The sequence below is a fragment of the Danio rerio genome, chromosome 14 (genome assembly GCF_052040795.2).
Source record: "Danio rerio strain M-AB ecotype USA chromosome 14, GRCz13ab, whole genome shotgun sequence".
NCBI classification, from domain to species: Eukaryota; Metazoa; Chordata; class Actinopteri; order Cypriniformes; family Danionidae; genus Danio; species Danio rerio.
Genome location: NC_141034.1, coordinates 31475033 through 31490958, shown reverse-complemented (window position 1 = coordinate 31490958; position 15926 = coordinate 31475033). Strand labels below are relative to the sequence as shown.

Here is a 15926-nt window from a genome sequence, read left to right as displayed (position 1 = left end):
TTGGTTTGACATGTTCACAGACAGCTGCTTAATTGCTGTTGCGATAAGATTTTCTTGCAATGTGACTTCAGCGTCAATCCAATGCTGTATCCAAAATCCCCTCTATACCCTCTTTCACTATTCCCTATACTTGAAGTAGTATACTTGAAGGATGCCATTTTATTTGTGTTTTGCTGTATGATAAATCCTTTAGAAGGATTCGATTTTCAACTTCTTGGTCAGACCCTGTGATAGTTATTGAACACTTAACGAGCTGTCTATTCGTAATGAAACAAAGACATTTTATTTCTATCTTATACTGTACAAACAATACTTTCCTTTTAAAGAAAATACTGCATTTTATTTAGAAACTTACACCAATAAGATTTTACTTTAGATGCCATTTTGTGGTCAGACACAGAAATAAATTTTGTGCACGAACTCTCACAGTGCATTATGGTGGTTGTTTTAGCTGTTGAGCGTATACATGGGCTGTAGACTCATTATTGCTGTACATTGAGGGATTGATTGAGTGCACTTCATAATATCAACTATAGGTTTGTACAGCATTAGAAATGGCTGCTCCCTAAAAGGTGCACTTTTTGATGGTACGGGGCAATTTCAGATACAGCCGAAGAACTAATAGCAGAATCTGATGATGCAATCAGCGTTATAACTTTTAACCAGAGCGGGGACATGTCAAAACTGCTTTTTTGGTTTGATTATTGAGGCACACTTGGTGGAAAATTGCCCCTACAGTTTATTTATGATTGTCATGAGGTATCATGACACAAGATAGTGAAAGTGTCATAGACGGATGACATTAAACTCCGGGTGAGATGTTTTGTGTGTCTGTGGCTGCATTTCAATTCATTTTTTATGCTCTTTACTCAATAACTTCCCTTTGTTTCCTTCCCTTGGATGTATTGTACATCATTGATTACGTTACATAAGTGTCCACTACTGGGAGAACATCTGAATGAAACTGGAATGCTCTAAACTCTTGAGCACTTGAGAACTACATTGTTGTGATATCACAATTGCATTGTTTTCTGGGACTTAGGTGCTGTTGTAGACATGTGAAACCAAAATGCTCCCTCTGTCAAAAATGAGGGATTGAAGTTATGTCCATGTAAACTTCTTGTGTTCCCTTGATGAAGTGGAATACACTTTAAAATAGTAGTGCGAATACCCAGATGGAACAGGGGAAAGGATATTCGCGAGAGCATTTCTAAAAGTGGAGTAGACAGCCTGTGATTACGTCTTTGTCATTCAATCTGACATTATGACATCAGAGATCTTCGAGTGTGACATAGGAGATATGTTCAGCAGTTTGATGTGCTAGCATTTAGGAGTTGTGCTTTAGTGTGTAATTTACCTAAATTTCTGTAAAGCATTAGAGTAAAATTTCCACTACAAGCCTGTATAGCCAGCTTGGTTAAAAGGTTGGTTCTTTTTTCTCAAAAAGTGGACTTTTTTGCAGTTATTCGCCTCATTTTCTATTAATCTTTATTTATATAGTGCTTTTACAATGTAGATTGTGTCAAAGCAGCTTAACATAGAAGATTATAGTAAATTGAGTTCAGTTTTTAGAGTTAAAGTTCAGTTTTGTTCAGTTCAGTGTGGTTTAATTTTCACTGCTGAAAATTGAAGAGTAAAATTATGAGATTTTTAATAATACATTTTAGTAAGATTTTAAGCATTATTTTAAGATGTATTAGCTTATTGGAAGGTCATCATTATAAACACACTTTTTGACATATTACAATAATTTTTTCTTAAGATTTAGATTAAAGAAATATTAGTAAATAATTATTTTTAAAATACTTTTTTTTTACATCATATATCATATAAGAGTCATATAAAAAGGAATCTGTCATTTATTAGGCAAAAAAACTGGATAGCACATTAAACTTTCCTCAGTCAGAATAATAATAATAATAATAATAATAATAATAATAATAATAATAATAATACTGTAAAGCTTCACAATTTGTATTGCCTCGCTTGTAAAAAAGTACCTTTGAAAAATCATGGATAACAACTATAGCCAAATTAGTTTTCAAATTAATTATAACATGGCCTGCTTTTGTTGCTTTACACCTGTTTATTAATAACTTTTTGTTTCTAAAATAAAGATTTAGAAAACAGTCACTTGTAAAATATTTTCTTTATTTAAAAACAAAACTGCAGCGAAAGATGGCTTCACTTATGTCAGATTGTATGTTTTCTTGCACAGATGGATGTTGGACTCAAGAAAAATAATTGTTTGCATTGGCCAAAACATATTTACTAAAGTTATAACAACCTTTTTCGATGGGCTATTTTCACAATTTACTATAGCATAGCAGTCAAAACAGGACAAATGAGCTCACAATGGGAACAAATTCTGGACACTTGTCAGTGAGGGGTGGGTCTCTCGAACCATCTGAACTCACTCTGGCGGGCCTAAAGTAACATTAAAACATTTGCTCCTTTAATCCATTCATTCATTTATTTATTTATTTTCTTCTCAGCTCAGTCCCTTTATCAATCTGGGGTCGCCACAGCGGAATGAACCGCCAACTTATCCAGCGTATGTTTTACGCAACGGATGCCCTTCCAGTTGCCACCCATTCGCACTCATACATTATTGACAATTTAGCCTACCTAATTCACCTGTACAGCATGTCTTTGTGGGGGAAATCAGAGCACCCAGAGAAAACCCACGCTAACACGAGGAGAACATGCAAACTCCACACAAAAACGCCAACTTACCCAACCAGGGCTCGAACCAGCAACCTTCTAGCTGTGAGGTGATTGTGCTACCCACTGCGCCATTATGCTGCCCATCCTTTATATCTAATAAAGTTTAAAGTTATAGGTTATTAGGCTACAATGTTTTTTTTTCCACCATTTTGTAACATCAACTGTCAAATACCATAAACGTGGTTTAATATACAAAGTAATTTTAATAAATAATATAAATCTAATTTATTTAACAATAATATTAACAAACAACAACATACTAAGCAATTATGTAAAATACATACATAAGTAAGTTAAATAAATAAGTTTGTAGACCTATAGCATAATTTAATAATTTCCAAATAGCCTATGATTTAATCTATAGGCTAATATAGCCTAATAAAATAATAATGTAAAATTCTATCCATTCCCTTTCGTTTCAGTTCGTTTCTTGAAATTTTCCCTTTATGAGCAAAGCTTTTTGGAACACAAAAATAGCTACTAAACTACTTTCTTTGTTGTTTTTACAGACATCCCAAGTTGGGAAAAGTCATTTCCGGGGGATATAGAGTTGATTTGCGGGAGGTTGCTGGAGAGTGGTTGGTGAGTGAGAGACTTGTCTGAGTAGGGTCGTGTGTGCGTGCGAGAGTACCTGAAGAGCGGTGGGGGTGAGCTGCGTGCGACGTAACGTTACCTGAAGAGCGGTGGGGGTGAGTTGCGCGCGACGTACCTGAAGAGCTGGAAGGGATGCGGTGGAGAGGGTGTGCGAAGTATTTAAGGGCCGGGCTGGAGACGCACGATTTCCGGGAGATTATCATTCATTTTGCGGGCATCGGGGAATCTCTATGCGGTATACTCCCGCAACTTCCGGGAGACTTGGGATATCTGTTTCTCGGTCTGACCGATTTCCCCAACCACAAACAACCCAAAACATAACATTTTGAACTTAGCTTGCAAATCACTTCCTGTTTCCTCCGTCTGAATTTCGCGCCACCGCAATGACATCATGCCATGTGCAGTAAACGGTTTCTAAAAGTTAACATCTTGTGAGCATGTTCCTTTGTATGCAGGTGTGCGAATGTTGTCAGCGATTACATCAGGTAAAACACTAACTATACTTATAGTAATTAAAATACGATGTTTTGTTGTTATTTGAATACGCAATGAAAATATATCATGGCCATATCGAGCCCCTGTTTAAGGTTTTGATGGTCTCCAACACATAAAGCGTTCGGCTGTAATAAGTTACATTGTGAGTTTGAAAAATCAGTTCGAGTCATCATAACATATGTTAAAATTGTATAGTTATGATTTTGAGAGGCTGGAGCCCCAGGCCTTAATAAATCGTTAACTGAGGTAGTTAGTTTTATATCCACACATTCAGACTTTCTTCTAAATATAGACTACTGTATTTTCAGAAAAAAAAGTATTATATAAAAATTCTAAATAATGAAATTGTATTAGCAGGCAATGACTATCAAAGTACAACATTGTTGACAGTCAATTGAATAGTACTAATGTTGTTTTCATGTCATACTTTTGTCTAAAATCATATGAAATATTCAAAAGTATTATGACAAGCAATATATGGAGCATGTCAGAAGTTGTCACTAAATGAATGTACAAATATAAAACCATCTTTACCTCAATATAAATCTATATGTGCACGCACATTAAAACTCTCTGTGAGAAACCAAAAATTAACCTCCAATATACAGTATTACCACAAGTAAATGTCATTAGCTGCTAATCCTTTTGAAATTTAGCTTGATAGATTTGGTCACCGTTCAATTGTGTTTGTATGGAAAATACTCATTTAGACAGTGCTATAGAAAAATATTTTTGTTTCATTAACAAACAAACAAACTAATAAATAAATATGCATAGGCAGGTTTAATAGTAAATAGTGACAGATTTGCATGTGTAGATGAGCTATCTTTAAGTAAGACACAGAGTAGATTTGCATGTGACTTCTAGAAGTGCTGATGTTTTTAAACAAACTGGTCACACCATGAAAATAATTATACAAATTTAGGTAAATGTTGCAGGTCATTTACATGTTACATGGGAGTGAGTCAATTATGGGAGGAACACTTCAATGTAGTGCTCCTACAAAACACATAATAATGAAGCCATTTTTAGATTTTGAGCTATGTTGATTAAACCAACAATCAAGCTTGCATTTGCAGGACTCTTGACAGCCACTGTACAAGCTTTGTTTACATGTTTGTCAGACACTAAAAGGACGAGGCAAGGGGAGCCAAGAAAAGTGCCACAATCTCATCAGCATTCCGGAGAGCTGGCTAGTCATATTATCCCTGATAAGGAAGCCTAGAGTAATTGGGAAAGATAAATTTTTATTTCGGCCATCATTATCTCCCCCTCCTTTTTGTTAAGTTTTAATTGTAATCATTTCCTCCCCAAAATATCATTGACTTCCATATTGTCTAATAGGTATCTGCAGCAAGATCTGAATAATATTAAGGTGTATGAAAAGGGAGACAGGGGAAGAAAGACTTGTGATCAGGAAAATTAAATTGATTGTGTAGCTGGATGGGAAAAAGCACACAGGGAGTTTTAACATTTTATATTGCATTTATTTTTAAAGGATAAAGTAAATTAAATGCTAATTCTGTTATTTTAAAATGCTACATTCATTGTTCAGGTTATTTTTATGCTGCCAGTTTGTCAAAAGCATGTTATATAAATTGTAGACTGATGTTTTTTTTTTAAAGGACATGTTTTGTTTTTGCTGGAAAATATAAATGATGCTCAAGACAAAATTCAAAAATATAATACAGAAAAAAAAAAAAAAAAAGCTATCCTATACTTTAATGGCAGTCTGGTATTCAAAGAAAAAGATATATAGTCTCTGACAGCTATGCTTTTAATGACCCCATCTGTCAAAATAATGCTGGTGGATTGCAGATTTTATGTAAACATATCAATATCACCATGCTCATGTTTAACTGCTGTTTTCTTATTACTTTTATTTGTGATTTAGCTTTAATTATTATTTTGTTTTTGCTTAATTTAAGAAAGCATTTGTTCTATATTTGCTTATTCATGTAAATCTATTTTTTACAGGATAAAGAAAGTCATGGAGGTCTGGGATGATATGAGGGTGAGTAAATGATTTTTTTTTCATTTTTGGGCAAACCATCCATTTAAAGAAACAAATACATAACAATAAATGCACTTTAAAAAGTGAATCAGGTTTCAACTAAATATTTAAAGTTATACACAATTTAACTTAATAGTTTTTGTCAGTTTGACTTAAGTTGATATGACTAGCATGGTTAATTTGATTCAACTAAAAAAATTAGGCAGCAAGATTTTAACGGTGTATACTCCATTTTATTGTATTTATTCTTGTTAAGGGATAAAGTAAATAGTGCAAATTCTGTTATTTTAAATGCTACATTTATTTTCATAAGTTAATTGTTTTTATATTGTCAGTGCAAAAGCATGTTACGTAACTTGTAGACTGATTTTTTTTTTAAAGGACATCTTATGTTGGTGGAATATATAGAGTAAATGATGTTTAATATAAAATTCAGAAAGATAATACAGGAAAAAAAAAACTATGCTATATTTTAATGACAGTCTGTTAGGCAAAAAAAATAATTGATCTAACTATAGGCTAAGACAGTCATGATTTTAATAACCCCATCTGTCAAAACAATGCTTGTGAATTGCAGATTTTATGTAAACGTATCTATATCTCTATGTTCAGACTTAACTGCTGTTGTCTTATTACATTAATTTGTGATTTAGCTTTAAAAGGCATGCATTCTACATTTGCTTATTCATGTAAATCCACCGATAACACTTTATTTTGATGATCTATTTGAGTATTAGTAGACTGTTTGCTTTATATCTGTTGATACTAGGGATGTAACGGTATCAGAATTTCACGGTACGGTAATACCTCGGTATGAATGTCACGGTACGGTATTTATTGAATCATTTACAGGAAAAAACAAAACTTATGAAAATACTCCAAAAAAGTGCCAAAAGTGTCAATGACATACATATAAGCCATCTATCTGTAAGCTTTGAAACAGGAACTTCAATTTTAATAACAAAAAAATTTTAAACCATGTAAAAAAATTAAGTTTCTATTTAGTAGTGTTGAAAACTCATCACATTCAACATTTAATCACTCACTTAGATAGAGATGGGTTTAAAGGAAAATTATCATATAACTATAATCTGGTAAAAGCTGGTATCTCTGGGTATTCACAATGTCCCCTGCAACAGAAAAAAACCCTCTCATTTGGGACTGAGGTTTCTGGGACAAGAGAGATATGACTTGGCCCAGGTTGACAGCAGTGGGTAACGTTGTGCATTGTCTTTCCCCCACTTGAGAGGACAAACCATGAGTAAGATAGAGGTCTCATATCTGCATCAATCTGAACAGTGTGCTGTGTTTCTGCAATCCCCATGACTGATTATTAGTCGTATTCCCCAACTTGCAGGCACGTGCACACACAGGGCTGAACCTGTGCAGTGCACATGCCCTTTTTAGTCTTGGATAGAAAGTTACCTTCCAAAATGATCAAAAGTGCCCCCGCGACGCGACATACCCTCCGTCCCGCTTTACAGTACGCGCGAGACAACACAGCTGATCAGAACGCGCGCGACAACACAGCTGATCAGAATGCGCGCGACAACAGCTGATAAGAACTCGCGCGACAACACCGCTATTCAGTATGCGCGCGGCGACAACACCCGCTTTAGGGTTTTCCAGCTCTTTTTCATCCCTGCTTCTAGCAGCACACTCCATTTCCACATTACTGGATCTGTAGCGACAACAGACCGCAAGGGATTATGGCCAAGCCTGGGTTGATGGGAATTGTAGTTTTCGCTACCTCCCGTTCGCTTCATTCGCCTGAGCAATTTTTCTCAGAAGATCTATAGTTTTACCGAGTCATGCGACTAAGGTAATATCGAAAAAAAATTAATATTGCAGGATGACGGTATTTACAATACCGTTACATCCCTAGTTGATACTGATCCTTCAACAGACATTTAACTGACTATAAGAAACTTTGCAAGTACATGTCAACTTAGCCTAACCCTAACCTCAAACCTAACCCCAACATAACAGTCTACTCATAATCTAATGAGAATAAGTTGCCATGCAGATGCAATGTTACTTAAATTCAACAAACAGACCATCAAAATAAAGTCTGACCAATCAGTATTTTATTTTTCACACAATAAAGAAAGTCTGTGATGACATGAGGGTGAGTAAATGATGACAGATTTTTATTTTTAATTTTGGGCAAACCATCCATTTAAAATAACAACATGTATCAATAAACACTCTGTAAAAAGTTAATCAGGTTTCAGCTAAATATTTTAAGTTATACAACATGTAACTTTATATGTTTAGTCATTTTAACTGATATAAGTTGAGATGACTAAGTTAATTTGATTCAATAAAAAAAGGCAACAAGATTTTTTAAAATATCAAAAAAAAAAAAAAAAAAATACCCACTAGAACAGGGTTTATATACTGACTTGTGTACATTATACTGAACATTTCCAACAACAATCTACATTTTTAGCCAAATCTTCAATTGCAGCACCTGTTAATGTGTCATGGGGTGGAGTGTGGTGCTGCTGCGGTGGGCAACTAATGTAATTGGTTTGTGGCCAAACATAACACTGGTAACACTGACTCCTGCTGCAAGCCTATTCATTACCTCATCCATGAACATGAGTCCCGTCAGATTTATTTCCATCAGCTTTGGAAGTGAGCATGACAACTCCCATGATTCCACCGTCCTTCACCTCATCATCAAGCTAGGCTTTTGTTATTGTTTTGGATAAACAACCGCTAGCAACAAAACTTACACATTGTGCCTTTAAGCTATTAGTTTGCACATAAATATTTTGTCATTATTTATGTACCCTCATGTTTCAAACCTCAGCTGTTACTGTATTATCAAGTCACTGAGCTGAATTTAAATTTGAACTCAGCATTGACTACTAATTAAAATTATACCATTCAAAATAATACTAACCTGACATTGCTACTTTTCTCATGAAGTGGGTGGGCAAATGTTATCTTGCTTTTATCATATGCAAAGTAGCTTTTCAAAATAATTTCTCATTGATTTTCCTTGGAAAATGTAAGTAGTCATACTGGTTTGGAAAAACATGAGGTAGAGTGTTTTTTTTTTCTTCTTTTTTATTGTTAAGAATTTAAACCAGAGCTTCCATGCATGTACAATTAAAAACAATACCAGGTTTATATGACTAGTGTCATTAATCACTTCAGGGGTAGCAAATGATCATAAAAGTCATGCCAGGCTCTGCGTGAGTGCTTTGGATATGTCACACCGTATGAGCAAAATTTATCAAGGTAGTTAAAATCATACCAGTCACCTTCGACTTCACCCTGCTGAAATATGCACATGTCTGGAGGACACTATGTAAAGCACAAGAGTGGTAAATTAATTTTAGATTGCATCTAGAGGACTACCTGGTAATTCTGCACCAAAAATAACTTGGAGGCACTTGAAAACCAAGAGATCAGATCCTCAGTAGGATTGAGATGGAACATCTCTCGTAAAAACCTGATTACTTGGGCTAAGTCAACTTGTTGAAAAGGGTTGTGGAAAAGAGGATTGTTTTGACCTTTCTCACCTCGGCTGTATACTCATTGCACTAGGTACACATACACATTGAATGAGGTTACTATGGTGAACTACACGTTTTTTCCCAGTACATGACAAATGAAACGGGCATGAAAAGCATTTTCCCACATAGAAAGGGTGCTTTAAAGAGGGAAACCAGTTTTTGAATATGCTTCAGGCAATATACAGCGGGAGGAACATTTTTATTTTAATTTTTTTGTGGAAGCAAGGGGGAAGATCTTCCCTCAGAAAACAAAAAAGACCATAAAAATGAAACGGTGTGAAACATTGATAAGGTCATTCATTCATTCATTCATTCATTTTCTTTTTGGCTTAGTTCCTTTATTAATCTGGGGACACCACAGCGGAATGAACCACAAACTTATCCAGCACATGTTTTTATGCAAGCGGATGCCCTTCCAGCCGCAACCCATCTCTGGGAAACATCCATTTACACTCATACACTAAGGACAATTTAGCCTACCCAATTCACCTGTCCTGCATGTCTTTGGACTCGGGGAAACCAGAGGACCCGGAGGAAACCCACACAAATGCAGGGAGAACATGCAAACTCCACACAGAAAAGCCAACTGACCCAGCCGAGGCTCGAACCAGCGACCTTCTTGTTGTGAGGCGACAGCACTACCTACTGCACCACTGCGTCACCCTTACAGTATATAAGATCAAGATTTTATTATTAAACTTTCAACTACACTGTAAAAAAATCCTGGTTGCCTTAAATTTTTAAGCTGAATCAAATTAACATTATGGGTTCTATCATACACCCAGTGCAAAATGGCGCAAGGCGCGACGCAATAGTTGTTTGCTAGTTTAAGCTTGGCGCAAGAGTTGTTTTGATGTTTTGATATTTTTACATATGAAAAATTATTAAAATATTAAGGATATATATATATATATATATATATATATATATATATATATATATATATATATAGGATATAATAAGGATATATATAGGATATCAATATAAAGGATTAAAATATTACAAAACATTATTTTCTAGCCTACATAAATATTAAAACCATACTTTCATGCCTTCTTCATCTCGGGAGGCTTTTTCAGTTAATTCATGACAATTTTGCTTTTGTATAATGTTATTATTATTAGCAGTATAATTTATTATATACATAATTACATTTGTTTTATTAAAAACAAGCTTAAATTTGTCTGCCTGTCAGGTTTTAGACCATATGGGGCATAGCATGTCTATTAGGAAATTACTCAGGTTTTTGAACACACTTCGTTATTATTGTTCATTTATTCATTTGCTGGAAATTAGAACTGAATTTAGAAATAGTTTTGAAACAAATATGTGCGCTTAACAAACAAAATAAATTATTTATAGGCTAATTGATGTTGTGTGCGTACAAGATTATCCTATCTACGAGAGCGAAAGTTAAAAATTTATCTCTCATTCTCGTGCTGTAGATGCTCTGTTTAACTGTTGTCTTTCTAGTGAAATGCTTAGTTTATCCACTTACACTTACTTTACGTCATGTAAATAGCAAATGCGCTTTGGCGCGTCGCAACTAACTCTTAAAGGGAATGGAAGATGAGACTCTGAATGTTTTATTTTCAAAACACACCTATAACTCATTAAAAAAATAAGCTCAACCCTATTAGACTATGCGGAACGGCATGGTGTGTTGCTTCTTGCAACATTGTGTTGCTTCTTGCAACTTTTTTACAGAGAAATGTCCAGTGACGCAAAAAAAAAAAAAAAAAAAACATTAATGTGAACCATTAATGTGATTGTGGAAATATTACGCTGGTTAATGAAATTAATGCATCAGTATATATATATATATATATAACCAATATTGTTAAATAATAATGAACAATGCATATGTTGAAACAACCATTTACATTTGACGTTGTTTACATGTCTCTTAAATCTGTCATAGTGTAAAATTATACTTGCTCACACATATTTTTTAAAATGACTAAAGTCACTTTATTGTATATGTCAGTAGATGGCAATGTCATTTTTTTAAAGGAACACTGTGTGTGAGTCTTGCAGTCTGCCAACACTGTTTTGGTTGTAAAGTGCTTGTGACTGCCTACTGACTAAAAATTTCATGCTCATTTGCATGATTCCATCATCTTCATGAGACTGTAAGGCAATAGTTTTCAAAAACTTAAACTATGAAACATGCTTTCAGTAGGTATTTTACTGTGGTAAAAGAGTTTTGAGGTGATAACATAATACATAGTATTGTGTGAGAAGTTCTATATATCTTTTCTAATGAAATAGTCTTTAATTGATCCAGGCCCATAATAATAATTTACTTTAAAAATATGTCACTTTTGTTCATGTCTGTCTGTCTGTCTATCTTACTGTCTATAAATATACACTGCTCAGAAAATGAAGGGAACACCTAGACAACACAATGTAACTCCAAATATTCAATTTATATGTATTTTTTAATATATATATATATATATATATATATATATATATATATATATATATATATATATATATATATATATATAAATGTTTCATGTTTTTTATTATTGATGCCTATTTAAACATGTCCCATATGTCTTTAACCCAGAAACTATATCAAAGTATTACTAACATTGAATTTACATTGAACCGACAAACAGAAAGGGAACTCCTTCAGTCCACCACACATCACTGATCCGCAGATAGGGAACGCACGCTTGTATGAGTATGCAAATCAACTCTCGCTATACAGCGGGCACAAGAGTCCCATGCTAAAACACTCTAAAAAGGTCAAAACTGAAGGATGCTTCTGACCTTTGAGACCCGTGGGTCGAACCAGCAATACCTACGTACAGTACTTAACATTTGAGTGGGCAGGAGTTCAAAAATATCTCTGTGAATTAGATTACACTTGGCTTTCAACCCCCTGTTGTGTGAAATACTTTGTTTTTAGTTGCATTTGAATCCCTCCCTTCAATATGTCAACACTTTGATTGTTTGACAGCTTTTCTTGATGCATTTTTGCTTCAGTGCCATCATACTCTGTTTTCTCCAGTCTTTCCGGATCTGCCTCATGTCTCATCTGACATGTGCTCAGCGACAGTTCTCTGCTCATCTGCTATTTTCCATATATATATACAGGATTTGGCGATCTGCTTTGCAAGAAACAGTGTAAATATCCTTCACAACAAGTGATTCAGTGCCAAATAACAACTGTATATGGTGTCTTACCATGCAGACTGTTTCTCTGAAAATATCTGACTGGCAACAATTCTATTTTGGTGTCTGTAAAAGTTATGTTTTGCTTATAAGATTACATTTTGCTCAGCACAAATCCGTGATATGTTTCTTCGCCGCTTTCATCGCACCACATCAAATGATAATCTAAGGATTTGATAAAAACAAAAAACATGTCTGCTTTCCCCCCAAGCAAAAACATTTTTTTTTTTCTATTACATGTCATTTGACAAGTATTTGCTCCAGAATGCTGTCTCGTGAGATTAAGGAGGAGAAGTGAGAAATAGTCGCACCATCAAATCTAGGGCACTATTTCACCTGCTGAAGTCTGTTGTCCCAAAAGTAAAACTTTGCTCTTTGCTGTCTTGTTTTCTGCTATTATGTGGATTGAGGTAACCAACAAAAAGAAGTAACTAATGCAGTACTCCATTTACAGGAGAGCAGTCTAACGGTAAACACAAGTACAGAACAGATGCCAGTTAGTGTTGCATGCTGTGATGTTTGGTTTAATAATTTGAGTCCAGAGAGCCACGGTCTGGTAAAACCAAACAGAACTGACAGAATAAGTGCACTTTCACTAGTAATGAACAAAGCTGTGTGGGTGTCCTGAGGTGAATTCATAATGAACTGAAGAGTCAGAGAGGTGACTGTGACCAATGTAAAGGGATAGCAATCACTTTTTCAAGAAAAAGCAAGACTGAAAATTGGTTCAACAGAAGTAGAGAGAGCTGTCAAATGATTGCAGGAGGCAAACTGAAAACCACAGTGAATTATGTTAAAAGAGATTTAAGTTTTTAAAAGCGTGTTCGAATATAAGCACATAATTAATATGGCTGTCGGTCAATTTCCATCCGATTTGCTTGCGTTGGTGTTGTCACTTCTTATTTTGCTATATTCTGCCAAACATAAGAGAAGGTTTATAGGAGATAGAGCACAATCTTACACAACTGCAGTCATACCGCAGAGAGCACCGCAGAATGGGTGAGAGGTCAACACAGCAACAGTTGGGGAATGCTGCAGGGACGCACATAAAATTGGATCTGTCATTTCTGAAAATTGTAGAGTTGATTTGATCCTCCTCAGGCTAGACTTTGTGTAACTGGCGATGTCCATACAAGTTGATGAAGACAAATTACAGGTATTCTTCAAATATAAGATAGCACTAAAACACTTGCTTTGAAGTGCCTGTTTTAAAGTTAATGTGACTTGATGGTGTATTAACATGCACTGTGCACATTGTTAATCAACTGATTATACAGAAATAAAATAATCTTGATTATCTTGTTTTTTCCATAACTCATTAATTATAATCATCTGCGTTCACAGCGGCAATCCATCAGACATTGCTATGCAGAATATATATTAAAATAAAGCAATATGCCACAAAAGTGATTTGTTAGGCATGACAAAGGGGCTTTATAAAGCAGTTGCAGCAGAAATATGATAAAACACACTGATGTTTGACAACTGGTGTAATTTATTGTTAATAATAATCACAATAGACAATTGTGTCACCAAGTACTGTAATAAAGTTCATTAGTCTAGCTGTAGGTTGTTTACAGTTGGCATGTAGCTTTTTCTACATGGAAAGTCAAGGCAGATTGTTTCAAAACAAAAAAACAACAGAATCAATTAATCAAACCTCATCAAATTACTGAGGAATTTACTATTTATGTTGCATTTTGGCTGTGACAAAAACAGAAATCTGTAGATATTTGGGTAGAAAGGTAAAATCATGTTTTTTTGCACAGTCTTTGTCGTACATAAAACAGCCAATCTTAGTCCTAAAAATTAACCACATTTCTTTAACCAAACACTTTAATAATTGTAATGGATGATTAATTGAAATTCTATTAACCAAGTTGTACGATTTATAAATGTATTTGCTGACAATAATGAAAAGTCCTAATTAATTAAAGTACTTGTGTTGTAATCAAATGTGAAATTTTAATTGCGTTGAATAGATAATAGCAATCAAGGGGTGCAGTGCAACGAAAGATTTTCAGTACATAATTAAATAACATGCAATTTACTCTTTGGTCTGCTCCCACCCAAAGTTATTGTATTTTAAGTCGGGCATAAATGCATTGCAAATATTTGTATTATGTTTATAATTTGTTGCTTGACAGACATAGTCACTAACCTGTATGCACAGAAAACTGTAAAAATTATTAAGAAACTTGTATAATCTTTTTGTGTTTTTTTTTTTTTTTTTTTGTATAACGCTTTGAAGATTTGGAACTGTATATGGCTAAATAAATAGAACCCTTTTTAATGAACTCTGAACCACAGTTTTATACGTCCTTTGAACACGGTGCAACCAATCAAAATGCTGCATGTTCTAAGAACAAATTTACAACTCAAATCAAGCATACGGTAAGGGTGGCTTTTCCAGTTTTCTGCTCATGCAGGTCTAGCAGTTTTTTTGGCATCCCTACTGCAGGGTATGAAACATCCAAAATTTCTGCACTGAAGCTTGACTAAGAACCTTTTCCTCATTCTCGTGTCACATGTTTATCTGTTCAAGCTGTCAGTACCACATGCTGTGGCCCAGCCTAACATATGTACAGCATTTACAGACATTCTTCTTCATCTTTGTTCACAGGTTTTCTCCATTTTTTTTCTTTCTTTTTTTCATTTGGATGTCTTAATCAATGTGCAAAACAAACTTTACACAAAGGGAAAAAAAGGTGTTGAGAGAAGTGTGACATTTCAGTGCAAATGGGGTGTGGATTTTAAGTCATCCACGCATAATGTAATTTTAATTGCAATTTAAGCACATATTATAATCATTTTATTATTATTGTTTTTCCATTTTATACATTTATTGAACATTTATTGATTACAATGGACTAGTAATGAAAGCAAACCTGCAAAAAAATACTGTAATGAATTAGAATTTGTCAACTGAGCATGCACATATACACAACCCCTCCCCCAACTGAACACAGAATCCCATTTTCTTTTTGTGTATTCGTACTGCATATTGCTAATTTCTTCATATTCTGCATAATATAAACACTGTAATTTATAATATACCAGTCTTAATTTGCACCTAATTATGGTTAGTATTGTTTATTTCAAATATCCATGTGAAGTTGCATCATTATTTTATCATACACAGTCTTAGTCACAGTAGATTTGGCTGGAAATTCCCATTGAAATGGAATGAAAATAAATACTTTTTATGCATGCTGTTCACTGCAATGTGCAGATGTGTTTTAATATGCATTCATAAATGCATACATGCATACATAAATATGTGATCTGATTAAATTCTAATTTATTTGTCAGATACTTGATCATATGTGTGTCAAGTGCTGCTTTAACTGATTTTTTTTGTACAAGAAGCCAGTTTGGTG

The 15926-nt window shown here is 34.4% G+C and overlaps 1 protein-coding gene across 10 annotated transcripts in view; it reads left to right on the top strand.

Annotated features, from left to right (window-relative positions):
- The first annotated feature begins 3279 nt into the window (after positions 1–3279).
- Positions 3280–15926, top strand: part of pcdh11 (protocadherin 11) — a 330597-nt gene continuing 317950 nt past the window's right edge. For 5 of the 10 annotated variants that reach the window (XR_015507527.1, XM_087281538.1, XM_087281536.1 and 2 more), the window contains exons 1-2: positions 3683–3806; positions 5794–5830. The gene's annotated coding sequence lies outside the window, so the exon portion shown is untranslated. Of the gene's footprint in view, positions 3417–3682; positions 3807–5793; positions 5831–15926 lie in introns of those variants that run through there. The other 5 variants (XM_087281537.1, XM_087281545.1, XM_087281542.1 and 2 more) reach the window with 2 other exon arrangements.